The sequence below is a fragment of the Myotis lucifugus genome, unplaced genomic scaffold (assembly GCF_000147115.1).
Source record: "Myotis lucifugus unplaced genomic scaffold, Myoluc2.0 scaffold_67, whole genome shotgun sequence".
Classification (NCBI taxonomy): domain Eukaryota; kingdom Metazoa; phylum Chordata; class Mammalia; order Chiroptera; family Vespertilionidae; genus Myotis; species Myotis lucifugus.
The window spans coordinates 3,200,792-3,225,163 of record NW_005871115.1 but is presented as its reverse complement, the minus strand read 5'-3'; positions in this window follow the sequence as shown (position 1 = coordinate 3,225,163).

The following is a 24,372-nucleotide window of genomic DNA, read 5'->3' as shown; positions in this document are numbered from 1 at the left end:
TGTATCTGTCTGTCGCATTTCTTTTTCCTTAGAGGCGGCCCTTTTGGAGCTTTCTGACTCTCTTCTCTAATGTGTACTGATTATTCTCAGCCACACTGCATATCTATTTGCCGGAGGCTACTTTTTTATCATTATCATTTCCCCCCTTCTCTTCTGTGTTGAACTCTTGCTTCCTTGATCATGCATCTTCATCTCTCCTGGTTTATTTTTCTTCAGTCAATGTAGTGGCCCTGCAGCTGTTTTCTAGGTAATGGTGCAAGATGGCTAATCTCTTGCACATCTTATATATCCAAAATATCTTAATTATAACATCATATTTGATATTGTGGCTTGGTATAGAATACTAAATTGAACATCATTTTCCTCAGCTAGTTTTCTAGATTACTAAAACATAATAAAAATTGGATGTCATTTTTATTTTTATTCCTTAGTATGTGACCTGTTTTTCTCTGGCTACATCAGTGGCTTCGCTAGTTTCTTGAGACATTGTGACGATGAGTCCTGACATGAAATCTTTTCATCTATCATGTGGGATTTCTCAGTGGGTACATTTAACTTGGACTCTAATGTTCTTTAATGCTGGAGAATTGATTGGATGAACAAATAGAAATTTTCTTGCAATTCCTTTCTCTACATAGAAAATCTCTATTCACATTTTAAATTGAAGTTTAAAAATTACATTTATTGAGATTTCTGACTACCCTCCCACATCAAAAACAAAACAAGCAGCAGCAGCCACAACCCAGGGTTATCATTCTACCTTGCACACATATCTGTCGGTCCATTTTAGTGCAATAATTTTCATTATTTCCTGCTCTGATGATGAGAATTTCAGGGTAGAGACTGTATTTTAAAGAGAAATGTGCTTTTAAAATGTATCCCTGAATACATATTTGCCTTATGGAAAGAAAAAATAATAATAATATGTTTGAGAAAAGGGAAATGGCCATTGTAAGAGGAAGTATGGGGAAAAAAGCATGGAATACTCTATTTCTTAGTGGATGGGTAAGCAATACTGATGCTTTGGGCAGCCAAGTGGGCTCTTTGTGACCAACTGCTGGGGTCCTGCTGCTGGACTTAAAAGGGCAGAGGTTTACTGGCTTCGTCCGTTTGCATTAGCCTGAGTGTACCAGAGATGGAAATCTGATTTCCTGAGGAGAATGTTTTTATGGTAACACTAGTGGGAAGCCAGTCCTTTCCATCAAAATGCCTAGCATCCTGAAGAACATAAGTACCCCTTCCACTGTGAGGCAAAGCAAAGCAAAGTGAAACTTAGAGACTAAAGACAGGTTCTCTCAAGAAATCAGCAAACCGGTAAGTATGCTAAAGCCTTGTGTGAGGAAGAATTGGGTGTTTAAGTAAAAACAGCTTATTAATAGTGTTGGAACACTATTGTGAATATTTAAAGGGTTTAATACATATATATTATTCTCCTAAGCAATGCATATATTATTTCTAAAGAATTATTCATTTTTAGAATTATATAGCTTTCTTACAAAACCTAGAGAGGCATCGTATGAACTCGAAATGCTGCCTACATACAAAGTTATTGCTAAATTAATATCCTGGCAGTGAATGACAGTAAGTACTTGAGTCAGTATATCTGTCCTCTTAATGGTATGAAAGAAAAAAAGGGGTCTCCCATTCAAGGATGCAAGACACTGAGGATGGGGGTGAGTGCATGTGCTGGGGGTAGGGGAGGCTGGTGGGAGGTCAATGGGGGGAAAAAGGAGACATATGTACTACTATTTGTAATACTTTAAACAATAAAATAAAATTTAGAAAAAAAGAAAAAAAGGGGGAGAATAATGATATCAATAACTTAAGTAATTAATGTATGTTTTATCAAGCAACCCAAGAATAAACTCAATGAGTGTTTATAAGCAAAGGTTTATTAATAAATCCATTGATCTGATTCCCTTTAAGCATGCATTTACTTTCACAACAAACCTTAACAAAAGCCACAAACAAGTATCTTTAGAATATCACAGTGTATAAAGCACTTTCATATATGTTATCTCATTCAACTCTCACTGGTGAAATATCATCCCAGTGACATAGGTTGTTATTATCTCCCTTTTACTGATTATGCACTAAGACTCAGAGATTATCTTCTTTCTTGTTCACATAACCAGTAAGTGGTAAAACTGGATCCAATTAAATTTTATAAAGCTTTTCTACTACATCATTGCAATATAATTTGTGGTGTTTTCTTTAATTTTCATATACTGCCTCTGATTGAATAATAAAAGTAGTATATGTTACAAACACAGTTGTAACACACATAGTTACCCTCCCCCAACTCCCTCTCTATCTCTTTTTCTGCCTCTTCCTCTCCTTCTTTTCTTCTTCATATTATTATTTTTAACATTTTTTTTGAAAGATGAGAACTGAGCAAACCTACAGTGGACCTCCCCTTTGCAACTCCTTCTCCGGGTGCTAAAGAGCTTGGGTTGTGAAAAGAATGCTCGCTCTCGGAACTGGAGACAGTCTATTCCACTGAAGTCACGGCAGTTTTTCTGGGACCTTGGTGCATCAGTGTACCAGTTAACACTTACTGTAAATCTAAAGGGGAAAAACAAATTTGCTAAACCAGCAATAGAAGAAAAAAGAATAAAAAGGAAATACAAATATTGTAGAATTATCCTATATAATAAAAGGCTAATATGCAAATTGACTGAATGGCAGAACGACCGGTTGCTATGATGCGCACTGACCATCAGGGGACAGACACTCACCACAGGAGCTTCCCCCTGGTGGTCAGTGTGTTCCCACAGGGGGAGCATCGCTCATCCAGAAGCCCTGAGCTGGTTCATGGTTGGCAAATGCAGAGGCAGTGGTGGGAGCCTCTCCAGCCTCCGCGGCAGCGCTAAGGATGTCAGACTGCCGGCAGTCAGATATCCCCCAAGGTCTTTCAGACTGTGAGAAGGTGTAGGCCAGGCTGAGGACCACTTCTGAGGACACAAATTTTGTGCACCAGGCCTCTGATATAGATTATAAAGTTGGATCTATTCAAATTTTTGAACACTTTGGAGTTTACATAAATCATTTTTCTTTTCTTTTCTTTGTTTTATTCTTTGGCAATAAGAACATATTCTAGCTTTAATATGGTAATTTTTATATTTAATGAATTAAAAATAAATAAGGATGATGATTAAACTATAATGAGATATAGATCTAAAACAGAGAGAAAACTTTCCTCTTTGATTGCCATCACTTTCCTGATTGCTGTGGCTCCTCCATTGATTGGTTTGTTTTTCTAGTCAAAAGCAAGCTGTTTCTTATAAACTTGTATTAATGCTGTTATCTGGAGATGGCTACATGTGACAAGAAAATGCTTTTAAAATCAAAAGCAAACTGCTAATAAAAATAATTTTCTTTACAAAGTTATTTTGGGAGGGGGTATAAAGGTAGGTGAGCTATTTCTACTATGAAACCTGCAGTCACTGATCACATATAAGAGGGGACCACATGCTGACTGTCTTTTTTCATTCAACAAGTATTTATTTATTTGTCTGTTTATTTACTTATTTTTTCTAGTCTGCCTTATTTTTTTAGTTTATTTTTAATATATTTTTTAATCTTTATTGTTTAGATTATTACAGATGTCCCTCTTTTTTCCCCCTGATAGCTCCCCTCCACCTGGTTCCCACCCCACCACAGGCCCTTGCCACTCCACTGTCCGCATCCATTGGTACTGCAACGGAGAGAGAGAAACACTGATGTGAGAAATATTGATTGGTTGCCTCCTGTACGCATCCTGATGATCAGGAATCAAACCCACAACCTGGGTCTGTGCCCTGACCAGGAATTGAATCAGCAAGCTTTTGGTGCATAGGGTGACACTCAACCAATTTGAGCCACACTGACCAGGGCAGTTTTATTTTATTTTTAAATTATAGTTGACATTTAATGTTATATTAGTTTCAGATGTACAACATAGTAATTCAACACTTGTATACTTTACAAAGTAATTACCAAAATAAGTCTAGTATATCATCTGTTACCGTACAGTTATTATACATGTGAGAGAGGACCACAAGCTGACTTTTTTGGTGACAATGTCAATATTAAATAAAATAAATCTTCCTATTTGGCTTTCACATGAATACTTCTTATAGCACAAATTAAATTATTCATTTAACTTTCTTCAAATTTGATAAAATATGGCACATTTCAGATGATTTGCAGTGTGTAGTACATAGTATGTACATACACACCTGTGTTTCTACATGTCCCCACAGTCTGCTCCTTGTTTTTTCATGCATACTGCTATTGGTTTGTTGTTTTGCTTCCCTGCAGGAAATAATGAGTGAGCATTACAAAAAAGAGGTTGAACAGCTCTTGGGGTTAAACTTCCTTAGCCTAATTGGCAGGCTATGACTAATCTGACAACATGCAGAATATGAGGTGCTGGTGGGCAAGGAAAAGTCTGAAGGAATATGTGACTATTTTGTATTTTTAACTTGTAAATTTAATAGCTCACATATTACATACAGTTAACGGCCACTGTTGTGCTCTGCATACCGTAGGTTTCAGGCATTAGAGGCTAGTTATAGCTGAGAGAAGAGCCTAACCCCTCTTGCTATTGCTATTCCTGGGTTGAGGTACTGATAAACTAATTGACAAACCCCATGGGATATCCACAGGCTTGGAGACTTTTTTATAGTGACAATATCATTTCCCTAGCTTTGCCTCTGTTTTCACATATGAAAAGACAAAGGCTCTAAAACAACTTATTTGCCTAAGGTCCAAATTTTTTTATAACAAAGAGCATCAAAGTTTTCTCATTGAACCACCTGAAACATAACTGTGAAAAATGCAACACTGTGTGCTCTCTTACAAAAGAATGAGGCTTCTATTGTGATTTCTCATTTTCATCTTCAGAGTGAGAGTGTTCTGTTCATGTCTGATGTGAAAATTCCATTCTCCCCTTGGGCCTCTAAGTTCTGAAATATTTCAGGGAGGAATATAGAATGGAGGTAAAGAACACAGACTTTGCAAACAGACTGCTTGAGTTTATGACCTTTGAAAAGCTATTATGCCCTAGCCGGTTTGGCTCTGTGGATAGAGCATCGGCCTGCAGACTGAAGCGTCCTGGGTTTGATTCTGGTCAGGGGCACATGCCTGGGTTGCAGGCTCAATCCCCAGTAGGGGGTGTGCAGGAGGCAGCCGATCAATGATTCTCTCTCATCATTGATGCTTCTATATCTCCCTCTCCTTCCTCTCTGAAATCAATAAAAATATATTTAAAAAGAAATGATCTCTGTGTCTTTCAGTGTTCTCATTTGTAAAATGGGGAAAATAATAATACATCCCTCATAGTCTCATAGTTGAGGGACATTGCTTTGTACACACCTCATGCTTGAAAGGCAGCATGAGTAGTACATAGAAGTACGAGTTTGGGAGCCTACTACTGGGATTTAATCCAGGTTCCTCCACTTGTTAGCTCTGTGACCTTAAGCAAGTCACTTAACCTCTCCGTGCCTCAGTTTTCTCACGTGTGGGAAAAAAAAGTGAGAGAAGATCAAAATAGTATCTACTTCACAAGTTGTTGGACATAAAATGGAGGATTAACTGAGTCAAAACTTTTTTCCAGTTTTATTAAGATATGATTGACATATAACATTGTATTATTAGTTTAAGGGTATACAACGTGATGATGTGACATATGTATATATTACAAAGTGATTACTATAACAAGATTAGATAACATTTATCATCTCATATAGTTACTTTTTTCTTGTGATGAGAACTTTTAAGATTTACTTCTTCAGCAACTTCCAAATATACAACACAGTATTGTTAACTATAGTCAAGTTATACAGTACATCCCCTGAACTTATTTGTCTTATAACTGGAAGTTTGTCCCTTTTTACCACCTTCTTGTAATTCCTCCAAGCCACACACCCACACCTCTGGCAACAACTTACTAGTATCTGATCTCTGTTTCTAGTGTATGAATTTTTAAAAATATTCTACATATAAATGAAATCATATAGCATTTATCTTTCACTTAGCATAATACCCTCAAGGTCCATTCTGTAGCAAATGGCAGGACTTCCTGTACCATGGGGTCTTGCAGCATTGCCTGTGATTTGGTGGGGTGTCGCTCCGGGGTTGTGGCGGGGCCTGTGTCCCACTTGGGGGAAGCCAAGTGTTGGTTTGTTGGCGTCAAGTCTGTGATGCCGTTTATTTTTAAATGGCCAGTGCGCATCATGGCAGCTCCTGCGTTGGGCGTCTGCCCCCTGGTGGTCATTGCACATCATAGGTACCTGTCGGAGGGAAGGACAGGCACTTAGCCTTTTATATATATAGATGGACACAAGTTGTTTCCATGTCTTGGCTATTGTGAATAATGCTGCAATGAGCAGGGGGGTGCAGATGATTCTTTGGGACAGTGATTTTGTTTCTTTTGGATAAATACTGAGAATTAAAATTGCTAGATCATATGGTAGTTCTACTTTTAATTTCTTTGAGGAACTATATTGTTTTCCACAGTGGCTACACAGGGTTTTCTTTTCTCCACATCTTCGCCAGCTTCTGTTATTTATTTTCTTTTTGATGATAACCATTCTAACAGGCGTGAGGTGATATCTCACTGTGGTTGAGCCAGAACTCCTCCACAGGCCCTGGCACATAGATGCTCAGTGAATATTAGCTGTTATTGCTACTATTTATTCTTAAAACAACCATATGATGTATGATCCACATTGGGACACCTTTGAGAGTTGAAAGGGACACCATGAATAATTATGCAGGAACAATAGAAGTTAACAGGACTGCCTATGAAAAACACAAATGTAAGGTCACTTTTACTGATCCAGAAATGAAGAGCCCTGGCCTGGCGTGACCTTGGGATTATTAGGCTCTTTCTAAGAAGTGAGTATATCCCATTCACCTTTCTCCCGGCCTTTGACGCACTAAGAAGGGAGCTGTCTTCTGAGGTGGATTCTAAGATTCTTTTAGCTTTCTTACTTCCCAGCAGTTTAGTGTTTACTGCTACCTCAGGACCTTCTCCTCCAGGGCTTCAGTAATTGGCTGTGTGTTCCACATCCTTTTTATAAATGAAGTTAGAAAATAAACTCACAACCAAACCCCAAATCAGTTTATTGCTACACATCTTTTTCTCTCTTCAAAAAAAGCTTTCAAGCAAAAAAGTGGAAAGGACAAAAATAATAAAACTTACATTTACAGCATCTGTCTCCATCTGTCTTGCCCAGGACAGTGTGCCCTGGCTTCCTCAGATGGGTCACCAGTGAACAAGCGGTAGAACATAAAGAGAAGACAGCATGTGGGCACAGGCTCCATGGGGAGCTTTCTCTGAGCTCTGTAATACTATTTCATCCCTTTAAGGGTGAAGGAATCCGTAGGGTTTGTGGGACTCATACACAGGAAGAAACTCTAGTGTATCTAAAGGTTTATTTACCCTCCCCTGGCTTTTGGCAGTATCTAAGTCATATCAAATTAACTTTGAAGCAACAAGATAGGAATGTTCCCCCCAAACGACTTAAAAACACTCCCGTGTTTAACTTCAGCAAACAGAGAAAAACAAGGCAGTGCAACCATCAGACAATTCTCCTGTGAGCTAATAACAGAAATTAATTTTGATTTAGTTCATTCACATTTTAACAAATTGGGAAGCCATGCTCAATGCTGCTAAGTTCTAGGGAAGTGGCACCTGTTCTGAGGTGCTCCCAGATTTCAACACAACAGGGTGGTGAGCTTAAGCAGAGGGCTGAGTTATTCTAAAGTGGGCCCAGTGCCCAGCTGGTTTTTATTTTGGGGTCTTTGCCATACAGAGGTCTTTGCATTGGGTGTCCTGTATCTCATGTGCCCTCATTTTCCTTTGCTTTTTCTTCTAGTTTAGGAGAGTCAAGTTACCATTCACCTTATGAATATTGTTCAAGATTTACCTCCTCTGTGAAATCTTAACCCTCAAAAGAGGAAATTAGACATGTCCCAATTGATCTTCGACTTCACCTCTATGATAACATATTTCATGATTGATGGCCAATGCTGGCTTATATTTTCACTTCTGTATTAGTCTTTGAACTTTGTGGAAAAGGGACTGATTCACCAGTGTCCAGGGAATTATAAGATCCTAGGATAAACCCCTCACAACTTTCTCTAATTTTAACAGAACTTCCTTCTGAACTTCAGAATTAAATTTGATGCTAGAAATTATGGTGAATCCATTTATATTTTCTTAGATCTGCCCAGATTATAATGAAGTGGGTGAGAGATGCCTAGAACCTGGCTTGCATGCATTAGATTAATAAATTTATCAGGTTACATAGAACTTATTGGTCTATTGGGTGGCATATTCTTTGGTCCTCTTATATGTTTTTCAAGGTAGTAACTGAGTGCTATCTGCATTAGAATTGTCTAGACAGGTTTTTACAGTTGTAGGATTTTCTGCCTTATCCCAGAACAAAGGAATCAGAAAACAACCAGAAATGAGCCCTGGAATTTGGCATTTTATCAAGATCCTCAGGAAATTCTTATACTAATAATCCTTGAGAACCAATGCATTATAGATGGTAATTTTCTCATATGTAAATACACTGAATGACAGCAATATGAATCTTTTTTCTAAATTTTTAATCATTTAAACTTAATGTATATGCATAAATAAGAAATTATTTCATTTTAATTGTTTTAAAGTTCAACAAGAAGGTAGCAGGCTTATGAAACTTCTTATTTACTTAATATGAATATACTACATTTTATACTTATTATTGTGGGTAGCTATCGTCCATTTATTTTCAATGAGTCATTACATTGTGTTATTTGAGTATATTAAATTTTAACTTCATTCTTTTTTCAATAGGCATTTTTAATATTTACAGTTTTATTCTATTATATGTACTATTTTCATGAATATGCATGTATGTATCTTCTGGTGCTTATGAGTGAGGGATTTTCATACATTCTTAGGAGCAGAAGTGTTAGATCATAGGATATATATATATATATATATATATATATATATATATATCTTCAAATTTACTGAATAATACCACACTACTCTCCCAGTGACATGTAAAATATCTAGTTTATTTTGTCTATTTTTCTTAGTAAAGTCTAACTTTAGTCAGGATCTCCAACCACTCCCAAAGTGATTTAAGAAAATTAAAAAACTTTAACTCCAAGCATTCTTCTCCATGTTACATATTATTATTATCTACATTTTTTTTCTTGTTGTAATTTTCTCAGATATTTCTTCTATGTTACTAATTCATAGTTGCAGTACAGGATATTGATGAAGAGTATAGACCAGCGGTTCTCAACCTGGGGGTCGAACGACCCTTTCACAGGGGGTCGCCTAAGACCATCGGAAAACACATATATAATTACATATTGCTTTTGTGATTAATCACTATGCTTTAATTATGTTCAATTTGTAGCAATGCAATTGGGGGTCACCATGACATAAGGAACTGTATTAAAGGGTCCCGGCATTAGGAAGGTTGAGAACCACTGGTATAGACTCTCTAGATTCAAATCCTGGGTCTACTATTGTCAGCTGTAATTTCTCAAACACATTGCTTAGTCTATTTTGGCCTCGTTTCTCCATCTGTGAGTGAAGATATCATTAGTAACTATCCCATATATTTGTTATAGAAGTAATATATATATATATATATATATATATATATTACTTTAAATAATTTCTAGCACATGTGAATACATTAGCTATCACCCTTTCATATTTTATTTGCACCTAATTTTTTATTCCTAGATTAGTAATTACTGTTAGGTTTTTGGAAAATTAATGCTTGATTAGACTTATTTATGCTTATTAATTTCTTTGCTTACCATTGATTCTTGCATCCTTCTCCTTCCTTTATTAACATAAATTTCTAACCTTCCTGAATTATGTCTTCTAATCATTTATTTAATAAGTATGTGTGAGTAGTAATTTTTTAAATCTAAAAATGTTTTTCCTTTATTTATTTCTGAATTGTGGTTTAGCAAAGCATTGAATTTTAGGTTGAATATTTTAACTCAGCAGTTTGAAGATTTCTTGTTTCCTTCCTCTATTACTGCTAATGAGCAGCATTCCAGCAGTCTGTTTTAGTTTGCTGGAAGATTATATTTTTTCTTAAGGAACTTTTAAGACATTTTCTTTGTTTTATTGTGTGATTATTTTAAAATATTACACTTGAATATATATATATGTATAAGACTATGTTTTCCATTCATTGTGGATAATTTTCAACTGTTATGCGTTATCCCCTACAAACTAGTTTATCATGTATTTCCTATGACATACAAAAACATATAGTTCAATGATTTTTATAGCTGAGGACATTGAAACCCAGAACTTAAATGCTTTTTCTAATAGCATAATTAATTAAAAATTAGATAGCTATAATAAATCAATAGATGAGTATCTTAGTAATAATAATAATTATTATATTTAATTATATATAATTATTGTTATTACAGAAATGAAATATTTTTTTGAGGAAAAACAACAATCCATGAATCATCTTTAACTTATACTAGTAAAACTCCAAGCCAGACAGAAAAGGTATTTGAAAAATGAAATTATCCTGAAAAATACAAACAAACAAACAAAACAGTTTGATTGAATGTTTTAAGATACTGTACCACTTCTGGCACCAGCATGCTGCAGTTACAGTGGAGGGGGTTGGGGGGAGTGGTGGTTCCAGAGGCAGCCTGTGGAGAAGTTTTGGGAGGTCCCAGGAGGGAGGTCCAGCAGCTCTCCCTAAGTTCATGTGTGTCTGTAGGCTCTGACTAGCGTTTTGCTGATATTCATTAATGATTTTACTTTGGGCATTCAAATGATCAACTTTTGAAATAGGCTGAATGGTGGTTCCTAAGAAGAAATGTCCACATTGTAAACCCTAGAATATTTCAAAGATTAAGTAAAGCTAATATTTGATGATCTGGTTAAGTCCTAAAGGTTATTCTTATAACTGAGAGGCAGAAGGAGTTTTGAGACCTAAGAAGACAAGGCAATGTGACTATAGAGTGATATGGCCACAAGCCAAGGATAACTGGATCCATAAGAAGCTGAAAGAAGCAAGGAATAGATTTTCCCTTAAAACCTTCAAAAGGTGAATAGGCCCAGCTGGTGTGGCTCAGTGGTTGAGTGTTGGCCTATGAACTAAGAGGTCACAGTTCAATTCCTGGGCAGGGCACATGATCAATGATTCTCTGTCATCATTGATGTTTCTTTTAAAGGTGGATGGTCTTGGCACACACCTTGATTTCAGACTTCTGGACTTCAGAATTGTGAGAAAACACATTTCTGTTGTTTGAAGCCTCCAAATTTGAGGTAATTTGTCATGGCAGCCATAGGAAACTACTACATCCCCCATTAGAGACAGTCTTTGTTAAATGATTTGGGGCTGGATTTTGCTATAGACTGAATGGTTGTGATCCCTCCAAAAGTCATATGCTTAAATTTAATCCCCAATGTGGTGGTATTAGGAGGTAGGCCTTTGGAAGGTGATGAGGTCATGAGGGTAGCCTATTTGTGAATGGGATAGGTGCCCATAGAAAAGGGACCACAGCCAAACAACTCCCTGTCCCTTCTGCCGTGTGAAGTTACAGAGAAAAGAAGACCATCTATGAATTAGGAAGCAGACAGTAGGTTTACTGACATCAGACAGTAGGTTCACTGACATCTTCATCTTGGACTTATCAGCCTCCAGAACCATGAGAAATAAAGCTGTACTGTTTATGCCACCAGTTTATGGTATATTTGCTATAGCAGCCTGCATGGATTAAGATAGGCTTCTATTTCTCTTATAATTGTCCGGTGTTTCACATCACTACTGGTGCTACTGCTGCCATACGGCACTACTGAGCCTAAAGAATGGGGTGGGATATAAAATGGGTAGAATCCACAACCTGGCAGCTTGACCAAAAGTCTCATACGGAGGCTGGGTTAGTCTGGATGGAGGCATCTGTAACCCACAGGGACAAAGAGGGCTATTCCATCAAGTACCTATTCTTGTATTTAAAAGATGAGCTGATTTTGGAACTAGAGAGGGTAGGTAGGTGTCATAAACAATAGGAATGGGATACCGATCAGCACCGACACATTTTTGTTTTATAGTTTATACCAGGTCTTTGCCACTTTTAATTGATTCAGACTTGTATTTGGAGCATCATACATCAGAGCCTTCTTTCAAGGCAGTAGGACTCTCACAATTATATCATAGAAAAAAAATGTCAGCTTCTTTAAACTATAGAGGTGGCTACATTGCCTGATTTTTTATGTCATATATAGTTTATAAATAATCATAAATATCTTCTGATTATATATTTTAAAATGTCCTCTACTAGCTCAGGAATTATAATAGAAATAAATAATAATTTCTTTTAGAAAAATTAATTTAGCTCATGCCATTAACTATATTGCTGCGTATACAGTATCTGTTTCTGTGGTGTTTGCCAGTAAGTTTAGAAAAGTAACAGTGAATGATAATATCCAACATTCTCCATCATGTAAGATCCCAGACGTGGATTGACACTTCCATTTCAATCTCTGATATTTGAAGATCTCCCTGGCTCACTTCTACCGTTATTAGTCCCAATTAAAGGTCCTAGATTTACTTCAAGTGGAGCTATTCACAAACCATGGACATGATTTATTACCTACACAAGGTGATTTCATGAGAAAGACACACTGATACCTAAAAGCATAATATCATCTACTCAACAGATCAAGTGCACACATTGAAGTCACCCTCAACTCTTCCCTGTCAGTAATCTACCACATTCAAATGGTTCCAATTTACCACATGCAAATGTAACAAATTGTACTTGGTTTTATTTCTTAAGTGTCTCTAAAATTCTTATGTCTTCTTTTTCACTGCCAAACATCCTTACTATCTCTCACCTGGACTATGATTAAAATAGAATAGTTCTCTCTCTCCAAATTCTTTCTTTCAGTCAATTATCAAAAATTTTACACTTTTATGAAATAAAAATGTTTTTCATGTACCATCCTTCTTTGTTCTCAACCTTTCCTGAATCCCTGTCTATAAAGAATAAACAGCCTAACTCAAAAAACTATTCATAATATGGCCCAAAACTTCCTAATTTGTTTCCTCAGCACTTTCAAATTATTTATAACCTCATTAGTTTTCACTATTCTCTACATCTGTCATACAAGGGAACATTACTAAACCTTTATACTTGCTGTTCTCTTTGATAGAGATATTTCCTTTTGTTTCTACTTGTTGAACTTACATTTATCTATTATGTTCCAGCCAAAGACCCTTCTCCTGTGAAGCTTCCCATGACTCCTCTTTCATTCTATGCTCCCCTGACATGATATGAAGAACAGTTTTTACATTTTGTGTTAGTAATAGGGCATTTGTCTCTTTCTTCCTCTAAGCTGTGAATAGCACTACAGTAATACCACAATGTCTTACTTACCTTATTCACCTTCATATCTACACTTTTCCCATTTAATACTTAGTACATAGTAGTAACTACATGAATATTTTTGTTAGATGAAAAATAAGTCCATTTGAATCCACCTAAACTACTAAGTAGAGGATACAATTAAATAGTTAATTATATTCTGTACTCTGATACATTTCACAGAGATAAATCTCCGGAAGAAAAGTGCTTATAAATGAAATTGAAAATTGAACCATAACTCCATATTTTCCAAGTTGCTGGATCTCCCCTTTTGAAAAATTGTCAGCCATTCTTATCACGTTTTTATATGATCCATGACAACATAGAAAATAACCTTTAAGCAAATACTTAATCACTTCAGGGTTTGCTATATTTAAAATAAAACTGCTATGATTCCTTTCATAAACTTGGAAATACAAATGTAACATAATTATTTCAAATGGTAGCTTCAGAACTTCTTAGACTGTGGGATATATTACAATTGCAAAATAAAATGTATTCACTCTTTTCTTGTCAGAACTAACGTGAAACATTTTCCTGCAGTGATTGATGTATTGAGGGCACTGACACTGTTCAGTAGTTTATAAATTTCTAACTTTATATCATAGAGTTTTCACTTATTGAAAATAGTATTTTGTTGTTCACTATTTTTCTTCTTGAGGGCAACTTATATCAAATTGGATGACGACGTTCAGGTTGAGAAGTTTTGTATTTATTATCAAAATATCTTCTCTTGTGTATCTAACTCTTTTTTTCTTTTTTCTCTTTTAAATACTTTTCCAAATTGAATACTAACTATGCTGTCATTGAAAAAATTTTCTAGTCCTGGCCAGTGCAGCTCAATTGGTTAGACTAGAGCAGGGGTGGGCAAACTTTTTGACTCGAGGGCCACAATGGGTTCTTAAACTGGACCGGAGGGCCGGAACAAAAGCATGGATGGAGTGTTTGTGTGAACTAATATAAATTCAAAGTAAACATCATTACATAAAAGGGTACGGTATTTTTTTTTTTTAGTTTTATTCATTTCAAACGGGCTGGATCCGGCCCGCGGGCCGTAGTTTACCCACAGCTGGACTAGAGCATAGTCCCATGCACGGAAAGGTTGTGGGTTCAATTCCTGAGTAGGGCACACGCCTGGGTTGTGGACTTGATCCCTGGTAGGGGGCATGCAGGAGGCAGCCTCTCGCTGTATCACTCTCATATCGATGGTTATCTCTCTCTCCTTTTCTTTCTCTCTAAAAAACAATAAAAATCTTTAAAAACAATGCTTTTTTCCTAAATAATTTTTAGAATTGAAAGACAATTTTGTTGAAATATTAGCTTCTAATGAAAAAATGTGAACTATTCATATTTCTTATTTCATTTGAATAAAATAAATATTTATCTCATAAGAGATTATTTAATAAATTTTACATCAATACACTAAATGTTAATTAATAAATAATATTTAAAATGTCTACAAAATATGAACACTAACATTAGCTCTTGGAAGTATAATAAATGATGATTCATAAAAATTAATTCCCAGCTGTTTTTGTGTCAGCTGTCCTTCTCCATGTATGAAAAATGAAAAACATTTCTTCCTAGCTAAAATGTAATGGTCACAGAAATGTCTTTTTATGAAAGGGTAATCTCTGAGGCTATTTGGATTTTAAAAAATGCAGGGAAATGAACTCATTGTTGCTGCTGTTTGTCAAAATTTCTTTGAAATGAATGTAGGTCTCTTATCAAAATAAACATGAGATGAATTGCAGAATTCACTGTTCATTTCTTCGCTGTTGGAGGTGTTGTTGGTTTTTCTTGTAGCTGTAAATGATGCTGAAATAATGCAGACCAGAATCTAATGAATTTATGCCAAGCAATCACAGAAGCAGCATACTTTCCACTGTCATCTTACTTATGGAGTTTTTTTGTGGTTTTTTTTAAAGCTACTGATACAGAAAAGTACATAGAATTCATAATGTTTGATTAAGTCTGGCATGCAAGTCTATCTTTTTGAGTACTACAGCTCTAGTTTCTGTATCTGTGTTTCTTTGGAAAATATTAGAATTTAAAAAGAAAGGATGCCTTTTAGGTAAGCTAATACTAGTACTAGATTATATTTAGAGATATTTGCTTACACACAAATCACTCAGTAAAAAGACACAGTAACAGCTTTTACTCTGAATGTACTGCTACAAGGTATAAAACAAAGAAAACAAAATTCAATTTATCTTTTTAAGGGAGGATAAACTGTTTGAATACCTAATGTCAATGATTCATAAGTTTGCAACAAGAGATAATCTATTTCCAACATTTTCCCTCTGACTACTTGTAGGGAATAGTCCATATGGCACTAAGGGCAACACCAGCAGCTTATGTATACATGCACTACTGAGGTTTATTTCTAGGGAGTAGGTCTCAAGTTATTCAGCATTAATGATTGCAGTCGGTGAGGTTTGAATAACCCAGGAAAGTTTTAACAAACTAAAAGAATTCAGTTGCATTTATCCACCTAACCTGATGTGTACATTCAAAATTCTAGGACTTGTATAAAAGGAGAAGATCCAAATCCTGTAGTAATAACATTTGATAATGTAGAATAATTCTTTGAATACAATGGAAGAAGATAGAATCACTTTTCTCCTATTATATCCTTGCTTAAAATGTTGGCTTGTTTAGAACACTGATTTTGTGGATTGAGGGGTATTTTATTTAGGAATTAGAATTTTTAGGATGAAGACATTGGTCTGAGCCCTAACCGGTTTGGCTCAGTGGATAGAGCATCGGCCTGTGGACTGAAGGGTCCTGGGTTCAATTTTGGTCAAGGGCTTGTTCCTTGGTTGCGGGCACATCCCCAGTAGGGGGTGTGCAGGATGCAGCTGATGGATGTTTCTCTCTCATCAATGTTTCTAACTCTCTATCCCTCTCCCTTCCTCTCTGTAAAAAAAAAAATCAATAAAATATATTTAAAAAATTGGTCTGTAAAGAAAAAACATATTTCATGCTTAGATTAAAAAAAGAAAAAAATGGTTCTAGTTTCTGTTAGTCTTTGTCTATAATTATTATGCACATGTCACTCAAATAAATTAATTTATTTTTCTCTAGAAAATAATTATTGAATATTCATAGATTACCTTTATTAGTTGAGTTTATTTACTCTGTAAGATTATTATTGAAAATGTTTTTAAATCAGCTAATTGCTGTCTATGAGCCATCTGCTGTGCAATGTAAAAAGCAAACGTATTGGTTAAATGAAGGTTTAGTGTATACATTTATATAACCCAATAGAAAGTAATATGGGATTTAAATTTTTAATGGTTCACATCATAATGCCTTAAAAATCATCTTTGAATTATAGGACATAGAATATTTTTCTAAAAAAACCCTGAAGTTTTGCTTTTACATTTAAGTTATGAATTGATTTGTGTGTCATCACCATAAATGGAAGAGAACCTCCTTTCTCCAGTGATCTGAAATGCCACCTCTCATTTGTTGTTTCTCTTTATAAAAGACCTCTTTCTGGGATCCCCAGTCTATTCCATTGAGAAGTTTGGTTTTTCCTTAACTTATAATATATTGTCTTAATTCATCTAACATTATAAGGGGGACAAGTCTTCCTTCCTTATTCTTTTGCTTTTTAAGTGTTTTAGATATACTAGGCTCTTTGCTCATCTTTAAACATTTTTAAATCAACTTATTAAAATTTACCACAAATCCTATGGTGGTTTTCGTTGAGATTGTGTTGAAACTTTAGGTCAATTGGGAAAAATTTGACTTTTTTTAAAAGGCCTCTTCATTCACACATACATGTTTAATTAATTTATCATCTGGAATGTCTTTTACTATTTGTATAATTTTCTTTGTGAGGATATTTAAACAAATTTGTTAGATATATTATAGGAACCTTGTAGTATTTCTTGCTGCTGTAAATACTATTGTTAAAAAGCTTTTCTCTAATTTTTGTTGATAAGATATATAAACACAAATGCTTTTTGTGTATTAGTCTTATAACCAACCACCTGGCTGTATTTCATCAATTCCTACAAATTTTAGGTACATAATTTTGAGTTTTCTCAATCATATCATCTGTGACTAATGGGTTTTATCTCTTCTTTTTTAATTTTTAGTTTCCCATTCTATTTCCAGTCTGATGCCACTAGTTAGACATTACAACTCAGTGTTGAATTAAAGCAGTTGAATCCTTGTCATATTTAAGACTTCAAAAGAGATGCTTCTAATATTTCACTATTAGCAATAGCATTTGAAATAGGTTTTTGTAAGATTTATCAGGTTAAATAATTTCATTTCTCCTGTTATTTTTCTAAGCGTTTTTATCCTGTTTATTTTTTCTCTAACGTTATTTTTTCTGCATCAATTAAGATAAATATATACATTTACTTCTTTTTTCTATAATTTTATTGATAGTGCTAAATCATTCTTGGATTTTTGAGATAAATCTAAGTTGTTCTTTTTTTAATTTAAATGATTTATTGTTTAAAGTATGATGTAAGTCTCCTTTTTCTCCCATTGACCTCTCCCTGCCGCCCCCACCCCCAAGCACGTGCCCTCCCCCCGTCTGTGTACATTGGTTTTTTTCATATGCACAAATAAAGGCCTTTGGTTGATCTCTTACCCCCTCACCCCCTGCCTTCCTTTACAGGTTGGACAATCTGTTCGATGCTTCTATGACTCTGGTTCTATTTAGTTTCCCCAGTTTATGTTGTTCATTATATTCCACAAATGAATGAAATCATGTGATACTTGTCTTTCTCTGACTGGCTTATTTCGCTTAGCTTAATGCTCTCCAGTTCCATTTATGCTGTTGCAAATGGTAAGAATTCTTTCTTTTTTACAGTAGCATAGTATTCCATTGTGTAGATGTGCCACCGTTTTCTAATCCACTCATCTACTGATGGGCACTCAGGCTGTTTCCAAATCTTAGCTATTGTAAATTGTGCTGCTATGAACATAGGGGTGCAAATATCTTTTCTGATTGGTGTTTTTGTTTTCTTGGGATATATTCCTAGAAGTGGGATTACTGGGTCAAATGGAAGTTCCATTTTTAATTTTTTGAGGAAATGCCATAATGCTTTCCATAGTAGCTGCACCAGTCTGCATTCCTACCAGAAGTGCAAGAGGGTTCCTTTTTCTCTTGCCAGCACTTGTTGTTTTTTGATTTGTTGATGACAGCCATTCTGACAGGTGTGAGATGGTACCTCATTGTTGTTTTGATTTGCATCTCTCGGATGATTAGTGACTTTGAGCATGTCTTCATATGTCTCTCAGCCTTCTATATGTCTTCTTTCAAAAAGTGTCCAATTAGGTCCTTTGCCCATTTTTTGATTAGATTGTTTATCTCCCTTTTGTGAAGTTGCATGAGTTCCCTATAAATGTTGGAGATTAAACCCTTATCAAAGATAACATTAGCAAATATCTTCTCCCATGCAGAGGGCTTTCTTCTTGTTTTGTTGATGGTTTCTTTCACTTGCAGAAGCTTATCATTTTGATGTGTCCCATTTGTTTATTTTCTCCTTAGTTTCCATTGCCCTAGGAGCTGTATTGGTAAAGATATTGCTATGACATATATCTGATATTTTGCTGCCTATGGCTTCTTCTAGGATTTTTATGGTTTCCCATCTTATGTTTAAGTCCTTTATCCATTTTGAGTTTATTTTTGTGTATGGTGTAAGTTGCTGGTCTAGTTTCATTTTTTTGCATGTGTCTGACCACATTTCCCAGCACCATTTATTGAAGAGACTGTCTTGACTCCATTGTATGCTCTTGACTCCTTTGTCATATATTAATTGACCATAATGGCTTGGATTAAACTCTGGATTCTCTATTCTGTTCCATTGGTCTATATGTCTGTTCTTGTGCTAGTACCAGGCAGTTTTGAGAACAGTGGCTTTGTAGCATAGCTTGATATCTGGTATTGTGATCCCTCCAACTTTGGTCTTCTTTCTCAAGATTGCTGCAAGTACTCGTGGTCTATTTTTATTACAGATGAATTTTTGGAGAGTTTGTTCTAGGTCTACGAGATATGCCATTGGTATTTTCATGGGGAGTGCATTGAATCTATAGATTGCTTTGGGTAGTATGGACATTTTACTGATGTTGATTCTACCAATCCAAGAACACGGTATATTTTTTCATTTGTTTATGTCTCACTTTATCTCTTTTTAGCGTCCTGTAATTGTCTGAGTACAGGTCCTTTACCTCCTTGGTTAAATTTATTCCTAGGTATCTTAATTTTTTTTTGTTGCAATGGTAAAAGTTACCAAAGAGATCAAAGAAGAAATTAAAAACATCCTGGAAATGAATGACAATGAAAACGTAACAATCCAAAACCTATGGGACACAGTGAAAGCAGTCCTGAGAGGGAAGTTCATAGCATTATAGGCCTACCTCAAAAAATGAGAAAAACTGGTAATACATTATCTAACTCTACAACTTAAAGAATTAGAAAGAGAACAACATGAAAAGCCCAGAGTGAGCAGAAGGAAGGAGATAATAAAGATCAGAGCAAAAATAAATGAAATAGAGACCAAAAAAACAATACAAACGATCAATGAAACCAAGAGCTGGTTCTTTGAAAGGATAAAAAAGATAGATGAACCTCTAGCCAGGCTCATCAAGAAGAAAAGAGAGAAGATCCAAATAAACAAAGTCAGAAATGAAAGAGGCAAAATAACAACAGACCCCACAGAAATACAAAGGATTGTAAAAAAATATGAGCAACGCTACTCCAACAAACTAAACAATCTAGAGGAAGTGGACATATTCCTAGAAAAATATGACCTTCCAAAACTCAATCAAGAAGAATAAAAAAATCTCAACAGGCTGATAACTAAGGAGGAAATTGGAGCAGTCATCAAAAAGCTTCCAGCAAACAAAAGATGGCTTTACAGGAGAATTTTACCAAACATTCAAAGAAGAACTAAAATCTATCCTTCTCAGACTATTCCAAAAAAATAAATTATTCTGAATGAATTAAATATTTTACGTATTGTTTGACTTGAATTGGTAACATTTTGTTCAGAATTCTTATCTTTGTTTATGAAGAAGATTGTACTATTTTTTAAATGTCTTTATCAAACCTACATATAAAGGTTAAAACAACACATGTACTGGTTTCATTGAATGAGTTGGACAATATGTCTCCTCTTCTTTTTCTATTATCTGGAAGATTTTATATATGATTTGAAAGATATAAGAAGTTGTATGGTAAATCACTCAAGTTGGAATTATTTCTCTTACTAGGTATTGATCAATTTTCATAATAATTTTAGGGTTGTTCAGACATTCTATTTCTTCTTGATTATGAGTTTGCAATTTTATTTGTTATGAATTTGTCACTTTTCACTAAATTTATAAATTTATTGACAAGCATCTCTTCTATTTGCTCTTCTCTTTCCATTTTTTTTGTATCCTCTGACTGCCTGCTCTTTGTTGTGGATAAATTGTTAGATATACCTTTACTAATGTCCCTTTAGCTATGTTTATTATCCTATTTAACCTCTTTAATCAGGGTTGTTTTTTTCATTTTAGCAATTAAATTTTTCATATCTTGAATTCAATTTGGTTGCTTTAATAGAATTTCATGATCATTTCTGAAAGTCTCTTGTGGCTTGTTCCATTTGTGAATTTATCTTTCATTACTTTATTCCACATTTTCACCTGACAATTCCACTATTGTAAGATTTTGGTGTGTTAAATCTTTATTTTTTATTGTTTCTCTGCCTCACTCATGGTGTCTTGCCTCCTCATTTGCTTGAACATTTTTAGAAGTTTACACTTAATTGATCTTAATCTTGGAATATTGTGGGTTTAAAGTAGGAATGTTTTCCTACAGCTTTTATTTCTGTTGAGAGTTCTGAGTACCTACATCAACTACATTAAACTCTTAGGGTTAAAATAAAATTCTCATCTTCAGTTTCTTCGCTTAGTTACTGGACCAAAGATTAATGTATACTAGTAATTGCAATAGTATTATGGGTCCATGCCCTTAGAGAAATCTCATTTCTCTACTTGCTTACCTCTCATTGCTCTCACATTTAATTCATAGTTATGAGGAGGGATGACAGATTTCCCCTGCTTCCTGGGAGTACGGAATACATTGAGAACTATATTATCCATTATTTAGTTGACTTTTTATGGGAGAATCTCTCAGAGAAATCAACCTGATATAGAACTCTCCCACTCACTCTTAGATGATGGTTGAACCAGAATAGCGTTCCTTTAGCTCTTTGAAGATATTATCTCAGTATTTTCTAGCATTTATCTTTTTACTAACAAGAATGCTGCTCCCAATGCAATTATCATTCTTTGGTAAGTATCTTTTCTTTTTGGTGATTTTAAAAATCATTATGATATTTCTGATGTGGACTTTAAAGTTTTAATTTGGTAATTGGATGTACTTTTGATTTGAGGTTTCTTCTTTCTTCATTTTGGCAAAAACAACAACAGTCAACCATCATATCTTTTAATATTGCCTCTTTTCCATATTTTTCAGGGGGTGATACATCCCTGTTCTACCTGTCTTGGAGACTCTCAATTATTTTCCATGTGTATTAACTATTTCCTTCCTTCTCTTCCTTCCTTCCTTCTTTCCTTTCTTCCTTATTCCTTCCTTCCTTTTTAACAAATAGTTTAACCTTCTGCCCCATGTTCATAGTGAATACTTTATCACTCTCTTCAAATTTAATAATTCATTAACTTAAGATTACTATTATATCAGACTCATTAAGTTTTACTTCAATGGTTATATAATCAGTTTCCAAAATGTTGATTGATTTATTTGCATTTCTATCTGCTCATGTTTTGAAACATCTGTTTTTGTTTGGTTGGGTTTTTTGTTTGTTTTATTTGTTCATTTATTTTGGTTTGTTTGGCTATTCGTAGCACTTTTATCTTCATGTATTTTGGACTTTTACTTTATATCCTTCTTCAATGAGATATTGATTTTTCCTCATCTTTGCTCTTGCCCTAATTGGCCAGGTGTTTTGTGGCTGCCACCATATAGCTCCTGAATCTTCTTCCAGGAGCCCTCATATATTAGCAATGCAGAGTTTTTGCTCTGAGAGCTTTTAAAGTTTCACAGTCCATGTAGCTAGTCCAGTGAGTGGCTTGGTTTAAGATCAGATTTTGAAGCTATATCTTGCCTTCTCAATCAGGCAACTTTATGTAAGCTTTGCCCACACTCAGTTTTCTGTAGCAGTTTTTCAGGTACCAAGACCAGTCCTGGCTCAGTTCTAAGCAATAAACCTAGCTACGGTTTCTCTTCTTACCTTGGTCACTTTTCCCTGGTAGCTTCTGCACTCAGAGCAAGAGGCCTGCAGCTCTACGTCTATTCTTCCACTTTCTGTTCTCAGAAATATTTTCTTAAATTTTGTGAAAGCATTTGGATTCACTTATAATGGAGTTAAGTATGTATATCCTGGACCACATATAACATTTTATAACAATCTTGTAGTGCTTATTTTTATGATATATAAAAAAATTATTTCACAAATGATGAGAATTGATTACTGTACTTGGTGTGTTCGGTAATAAGTTTAAATTGCATATTACTTTTTAAGTTTTCAAATGCTTTTTTTCATTGTAATTACCCGTAGAGGTATTTCATTACATATCTTTCACGGATTATCTAAATATCACAATATACTATGGTGAAAGCAGCATAGATTTTAGTGTCAGGCAGACGCAGGTTCCCCTCTCAGTGCCAATAGCTAAGGGATTGAGAAAATCTCTAAATTGTGTTTTCTTTCTGAAGAACAAAACACCTTTTCAGATATGAAGGAGGAATTAGATCAACACACGATTTAATTCTTCTTCAACCTTATTCCACAAAAAGACACAAAGTACTTGACATGCAGGTCCCCATTGATTCATCTTGTGATGATGACAGGTGTCATTAGTAAACATTGCACTTTTCATCTGAGCCAAGATCCAGCTGCAGGATTCTCAATAAAGAATTCCTACCAATGGATGAGAGCTGGCACTACGGAAAATTGATATGTGGTTTTAGCTCTAAATCTATCCCTTTCACCTTTTTCTAACACGCTGTTTTAATTTATTGCTGATATCCATCTAGCAAATGAATGCATCCATAGGTAAGGGAAGAGTTGCTTTCGCAATTGATTTAATTTTAGATATGTCTCTTCTTAAACACACTAGGATGTAGACTAAGTCATTAAACAGAATCAATTCTATTTAGGTAGCAATAACTATCAACTGGTAGAAAGGGACATGATTAAGAAGTGGCTTGACAGAAAAATAGTTTAGCATAAAAGCACTTGAGGGAGCATTTGCAAAATATATTCTATAGGCAATGAACAGGTGTGGCCAGAAATATAAGAACTCTTTCATGAGAAAATAGTTTCATGATAAAATAAAAATCTGGATTTACTGCAGTTACGGATTTTTTTTTTCTGACATGAATTTCCAAGAGGAGGAAATAGCATGCATTATTTCTAAAGGTATTTGTCCGTGGAACACTTTTTCTTAGGAATTTATCAACTTTTCTGCAGAACTAAGGCTAACATACTCCACTTGTTGGTGCCAGCCTGGCCTTTCTGTCTGCCCAGTAATCACTGCACCATAGCAGTTGTTAAGTATTTTTGAAAATGACCTTCTATAGGATATATTTTTAAAAAAAGATCATTTGAGAGGTTGTGTTGCTGATGAATTGAATATTATGTAGTATTGGGGATATTTATTATATATTATTAGGTTTGTTTCAAATCTTTTATTTTATGCAAAATCAATTTCACTTTGTGTATTGTTTGCTATGTGACATGTAAAGTGCCAGTCTAGGCATTATATTTGTAAAAACACATTTATCTGAGACACAAGTAATTCCTATCCAGTGAAAAACACAGATAAGCAAGAATTTTAAAATTTAAATTAAAAAAATAAATTTGGGATGTTTCTCCATATTCCTTCTGGTGAGTACAACTGAAAGCCCTGGACATTATA